General features: G+C 34.8%; 1 long non-coding RNA gene across 1 annotated transcript; it reads right to left on the minus strand.

Annotated features, from left to right (window-relative positions):
* Window positions 1-1,552: 1,552 nt before the first annotated feature.
* On the minus strand, window positions 1,553-6,518 carry LOC120870607. Its single transcript, XR_005722825.1, has 3 exons — window positions 6,351-6,518; window positions 2,984-3,037; window positions 1,553-1,584 (listed from the first exon to the last, which is right to left on the minus strand). It is a non-coding gene; the product is annotated as an uncharacterized LOC120870607 (long non-coding RNA).
* Between the last annotated feature and the right edge of the window lie 570 nt (window positions 6,519-7,088).

The raw sequence follows: 7,088 nt of genomic DNA on the forward strand, positions 1-7,088 counted from the left end.
GTGTACACGTGTTCCCCATCCTAAAGCCCCCTCCCACCTCCCATCCCATCCCACTCCTCTGGGTCATCCCAGTGCATCAGCCCCGAGCATCCTGTATCATGCACCGAACCTGGACTGGCGATTCGTTTCACATATGAATGAAACAATAACAGGTCATAGAAAGACAGAAGATACTAATGATTATGGGAAAAAATTATATGGAGCAGAAAAAGTGAGAACTGAAAAAGATTATTAGAGAAACTAAGGAAAGAGAACATAATCTGAAGATCTGCAGCTTAAAAATTAGGGAGGGAAAGGTAGAGACGTAGGAAAAGAACAAAACAAGGAAAGGTGTATAGATTAAGAGCATGGGAATCTCAAGGGCTCAAGAAATCAATCATGTGAAAGCAGTCTGTGAGGAACGAGTTTTCAGAGATTTTACCTTTTTTTTCCTGAGGACCTGCTGAAAAATAAAAGGGGAGATCAATAAAAACATAATGTAAATACAAATCAAATGCACAATTAATTCAAAATTTATGTTTCAAGTTAATCCTATCACAAGTCAGATAAACACATTCTTGCACACACATACAAGCATGCATACATTGCATGTAGGTACACACAAACTCATGCATACAGATGCACCAGGTCTAAGGTCTCAATTTTGTCCATAGCATGCATGTGTGCTAAGTTGCTTCAGTTGTGTTCAACAGTATGCAACCCACTAGTATCCATTTATGTATCCACAGGTATACATTTATAGGAATTACCTTTGACTTCTTCACATTCATGAATAAAATAATTGAGAAAGAAGCAAATCAATATGAGGACAGAATATCAAGAAGGGAGGAGGATAAAGATTTTATACACTCCTATAGTTTTGTCTGGAGCTCTAATTGATACACATTTTGGAATCATGAAGTTCAAAGACCATCTTACCAAAGAGAGTAAATATTGTTTTACTAGAATACACCATTTGCTGTCAAAACAACTAAACTTGAAAATGATACCATATTAGGAGAAAGAGTAGCACTTCCTCTGGGATAAAGATGTATATATAACAAGCATTGATTTTTCATTGAGGCTTCTACATTTTTCAGAATAAAATAAAGACCTACACTTACACAGGAAAGATGGTTATAAAGAGATAGAAAAACATCAGAGTAAAGGCACCCCTCTGCCCAAAACTATTTTAGCAGTAGTCAGATAAAGCCCAGTATAAGTACTAATTTGATATATTCCTTAATTGAATCCTCTTGAAATTAAAAAATAAGTTGATGAAATAGCAATAGAAACAGGATACTATAGTTCTAATAATTATATTATTGTAAGAAAAAATGGCAACATTCTAGAATAATTGCTTCACATATCATGTAAGTGAAAAGTAGGTCACAGGCCACACAATGCACTTGGCTCCTGCTTCTTTTGACACACAGCTGGTAAGAGGAGAGATCCATTAGAATCAACATCCCAGACAAAGTATATTATCTATCTCCATTGCTACTTTATTTGGTTATATCATGAGTTCTTGCCAATGAAATAGCAAAATTTATATTGTTTCTTGCCTGGAACCGGTTTCCACTGTGACTTTCTCATGACCTCTTTCTGCATGAAAAGAAAAAATATTAAAATCATTTACTTCATAATTTTTGTTAAATTCATTCAATTTCCCAGTTTTCTTACTCTGATGAAATACACATAACAAAATTTATTATCTTAACCATTTTCCAGTGTAGAATTTGGTTGTGTTAAGTATATTCATATTGTGCAACCATCATGAACAACCATCTTGCAACACTGAAACTCTGTACCTATTAAAAAATAATACCTACAGTTCCCTCTTTTCAATCCCTGAGAACAATCATTCTACTTTTGTTTTCTTTCCTTTTTAAAAAACTTTCTCCCTTTTCTTCATGCTCCAGTTCCTGGTAGAGCAAGATTCTACTCTGTTTCTGTGTTTGGATTTTTTTTTTTTTTTTGAGTTCACATATAAATCAGATCATGCAATATTTATCTTTATATGTCTGCCTTATTACACTTAGCAAAATGTCTTCCATGCCCATTCATCTTGTCAAAAGAGGTAATATTTTATTGTTTCTTAAGGCTGAATAATATATCACTGTATCCTATACATATTCTCCTTATATACTTGTCTGTTGATGTACAGTTAGGTTTTTCAATGTCTTTGTTATTGCATAATGCAGCGATGAACATAAGAGTGAAGATATTGCTTTGAGATCCTGTTTCCTCCTAGTGGTTTTATGATTTCAGATCTTATGTTTACATAATTCACAAGGGAAATAATTCCAGAAGAAAAATCAGAGCATCAGAAAAATAAACAACATCAGAAGTGGTAAATATCTATGTGTATATGTGTAGTTAAATGTTAGTCACTCATTCCTCTCCAACTCTGTGACCCCATGGACTATAGCTTGCCAGGCTCCTCTGCTTACATGGAATTCTCTAGGCAAGAATACTGAAGTGGGTAGCCATTCCCTTCTCCAGGGGATCTTCCTGATCCAGGGGTTGAACCTGGGTCTCATGCACTGTGTGCAGATTCTTCATTGTCTGAGCCACCAGAATAAATATCTAGGTATATAAAATAGTTAACTTTCCTCTTATTTTCTTTTAAAGACATAAATATCTGTTTTATAAAAAAATCAAATATTGATGTGTGGTTTTCATAAATTATGGAAGGTAGGGGAGTTAAAAGGACCTATGTTGTTGCTGTTTCTATATTTTGAATAAATATAAAATGCAAGAATGATGTAAAATGGTAGAGCTAAAAAGTCAAAAGATAATATCCTATCCTGAAATTATTTGAATAATCCAATGAAAACTGAAAAGGGAAGACAAAGTACAAAAATCAGAGGAGGTAAGTAAAAATATATACAAAATGGTAGACATGCATCCAACCATATTAAGAATTACACCAATGCACTGCAGATCATACTCTAGGAGCAAATTGAATGCAGAATATAACTAGAAGAAAGACAATACTTACACTACTTTGAATGCTTTTTTAGCAACTTGTCAACTTCCACAAAACAACAAAAATCTACAAAATAAAAGAAACCAAATAATTGGGAAAAAATTTTTAAAGTCAAAATTTGGGTCTTTGCAGAGAGCAACAAAATTGATAAAATATTCATCTATCAGATCAATAATAATACAGACCAAGAGATATTACAAATCACCAACATTAGGAATAAAGGTGGAGCTGTCACCATAAATTCTGTATATATTAAAAGGATAATGAGAGAATATTTTATCAACTTATAGGGTATATTGGACAACCTTTATTAAATTTTAAAAAATTCCTTGAAAATACAACCTACTAGAGGTGATGCAAGAGAAACATAGAATATCATTATCCCTAAGTCTATTAAAGAGGTAGAATTTATCAAAAGCTTTCCTCAAAAAAATTCAGAACAGTGATTTCACTGGTGAATTCTTCTGGCTATTTAAAGAAGAAATAACAAGTCTTACAAACTCTTGCAGAAAATAGTAAATGAGGAAACATTTATCAATTTGTTTCATGGGATTGGTACATATCTGAAAACAAAACCAGGCAAAGATATTACAGAAAAAGTAAGTTTCACACCAACAGCACTAATAAGCAAAAATAAAAGAAATCTTTTACAAAGAAACTGCAACTCCAAATCCAAAATATATGAGAAGACTGGGGTCAGCAGAATTTACCCCACTGCAAGACTGTTCAATACTCTTAAAGCAATCAGTGCAACTCTTCATATTAACAAAATGAAGGAAAAAAAAAACAGATAATCATTTCAAGGACTTTTAAAAAAGCATTTGACAAAATATGCCATCTGTTCATGGTTTTAAAAATATTAAAATGCCATTGTAATAGTAATGGGGGGAATCTCCTCAACTAGATCAATGACATTCATGAAAAAATCCTAAAGCTTATATTGTACTCAATGTTGAAATATTCAATGTTTTCCTTCAAGATTGAAAAACAGGAAAAGGAACCCATTCTCACCACTTTTCATCAATAATTTACTTGAGGTACTAGCCATTGCAGTAAGAAGGAAAAGAACATTTTAAAATCAGAAAGTTAAAAACTAACACTATCTCTATTTGCAGATAATGTGTAGAATATACATGTAAACTTTCTAAGGAATCTGCAACTAATAAGAGTATTTAGCAAGGTTAGAGAATACAGTTAATATATAAATATCAATTTAACTTTATGGATTAGCAATAGACAGATGACAAATTAAATATAGAAAATGCATTTGTATTAACAAAAGTGTGAAATACTTAAGACTATACATAACAAAAGAGATGCAGGATATCTTCTGTGAAAACTGCAGATTATTGTTAGGAAAAATTAAAGAAAGGATGAAAGGAGAGAAATTTCTTTTCTTTTCTTTTCTTTTTTTTTTCACAATTTATAAGACTCATAATTGTTAATTGTCTGCTGCTGCTGCTAAGTCGCGTCAGTCGTGTCCAATTCTGTCCGACCTCGTAGACGGCAGCCCACCAGGCTCCTCCTTCCCTGGGATTCTCCAGGTAAGAACACTGGAGTGGGTTGCCATTTCCTTCTCCAATGCATGAAAGGGAAAAGTGAAAGTGAAGTCACTCAGTCATGTCCAACTCCGAGACCCCATGAACTGCAGCCTACCAGGCTCCTCTGTCCATGGGATTTCCCAGGCAAGAGTACTGGCGTGGGTCACCAGTGCCTGCTCCAGTTAATTGTCTATTCTCCCTAAAATCATCGATAGCACCAACCTCATCCCCATGAACAATTTAGCTGCCTTTTCCTTTGTGGAAATTCACAAGCTGATACTGAAGGGCATAGATTAGTCAAAACAATATTAAAATGAAGAAAAAAGTGAGAGTTTATATATATTGTTTTTATTTCAATAAAGGTACATTAACTCAGAAGTATGTCATTAGCATTAGGAGAGATATATAGACTAATGAACCAGAGAAATACAGAAATCTACCCTTATTTATATGCTTAAATAGCAATAAAAGTGCCAAACTCATTCAACGGAAGAAAGAATAATTTTTCAATGAATGGCATTGGAACAACTGAGTATCCACTTGGAAAAAAATAAGCAGCAACTCTAACTTCATAATATTTAAAAAATCAAATATTAATAGAGTTGCATATAAAACAAGTTATAGATGTTCTAGACAAGCACACAGGGGAAATTTTCAAGACTTTAGGCAAGTATTTCTTGGAACATATAAAACATGAATCAAAAATAATTTATAAATTGGATCTTAAATTTTTTAATTTTGTTCTTCAAAAGATATAATCAAGGAAAGAAAGGAAAATATTTACAAAATAGCAGGCAATTCTTTGTAATACAGCAATGCCAGTTCTACAGGTAACCTATTTCCTTATGGGATGACAGAGGATAGTATTCTCAAATCGGCAGCAAAAGTCTAATTGGTACAATTCTTTTGTTTTCTTAAAAACTAAAGCTTTGATTTGAGCATCTGTATGAAGGAAAGTGGAGAGAATTATGTTTTTCAGTCTTACAGGTCTCTTTTCACATGCATTGTATTGTCATGGTTTTCATATCCTGTTTTGTTGTTGCTGGTGTTTAGTGGCTGCGTCATGTCAGATTCTCACAACCCCATAGACTGGAGCCTGCCAGGTTCCTCTGTCCTTGAGATTTCCCAGGCAAGAATTCTGGAGTGGGTTGCCATTTCCCTCTCCAGGGGATCTGCCTGACCCAGAGATCGAACCTGTGTCTCTTGCAAATCTCCTGCATTGCAGGTGGATTCTTTACTGCTGAGCCACCGGGGAAGCACATCCTGTTTTAGACATTAATATTAAATAAGTAAAAGAGTACGAAGAAGTCTTATGAGGGATTTCAGTTTATAAAGGATTGACTTTACGTAGAGAAGTACGAGGCAGAAACAGGACTCAGAATGTTCTCACCTGACAGAAATAAATGTCCGTGGACAGATGGTGGTGGAAGGAGAATTCAGAAAGGAAGGAAGGATACAGAGACCATGGAAGGGATCCATGACCAATAGGGAAAGAGCCAGACTAGTTGTGAAGACCAGAGAGAGCAGGGTGAAAGCCCAGTATCCAATGCTGGAGAGCGCTCAGCTCTTCTAGAGGAGCTCTTAAGGTTTTCTAACTAGGAAAAGAAAAAAATAAAAGATGGACAAATCATGAGGATCAGAGCCACTATCTAGACCATTTTATCTAAATTCACCATGTCTCTATCTTGCTTTCTCAGGCCATTCATGCACACACACACACACACACACACACACATGCACACACACACGCACGCGCACACACACACACACGCACACACATACACGCACGCGCGCACTCCACTTCTAAATTCTCAGGAAACAAAATACCTTTAACTCACCTGGCTTAATTATCATCAAAGCAGTGTCAGTTTCCTCTCTTCTCTGGAGCCCCCTCTGAAATATAGAAGCCTCAGTCAGACCATCCCGCTGTCTCCCTCCCTGTTCTGTAACCAACAGGGATATGAGAGTGGCACAAGAGCAGGAAGCAGCAGAGAAGGGAACTCTGGACTGTACTTTCCTCCTCCTCGTTCATACGATGGTAATAAAAATGGTCTCACATGAACCTAAATCTGATATATATGCTCATGTGAAGACACACACATTTAAAAACACTGTGAAGAGTGACTGTCCTTCCTGTTTTTATTATATTATTTTCAAGAGAATAGCATAGAGGTAGATATTTAAGTAAAATATTATCATACCAACTTTCTAGAATTCTGTTATTCCCTTTTCAGAGTAAGGAATAGTTTTTCACTGTAGTTTTTTTTTTTTTTTTTTTGCAATCTAAACTTATTAATCTTACAGTTTGTGGAAAATCTACCTGGGACAATGAGGGTGGCTGATTCTTAATTTTATAGTCCCATAATTGTTTATAACCTGTCTGTGCAAAAAGTTCTGATAGATATTTACAATTGTCAAGAGTTTGCTTTCTCCAGGATACCCCCATGCCTTAAACAATATCAACCCATAAAACTAAATTAGAGATTCTAATAGTTGCTACAGGCAAGAATTCAGAAACAACCCAGCTTTCATTTGTTGGTCATTTGCACTAACTTTTTAGGATGTAAACTAAATTC

The sequence above is a fragment of the Oryx dammah genome, unplaced genomic scaffold (assembly GCF_014754425.2).
Source record: "Oryx dammah isolate SB20612 unplaced genomic scaffold, SCBI_Odam_1.1 HiC_scaffold_11, whole genome shotgun sequence".
Taxonomy (NCBI): Eukaryota; Metazoa; Chordata; class Mammalia; order Artiodactyla; family Bovidae; genus Oryx; species Oryx dammah.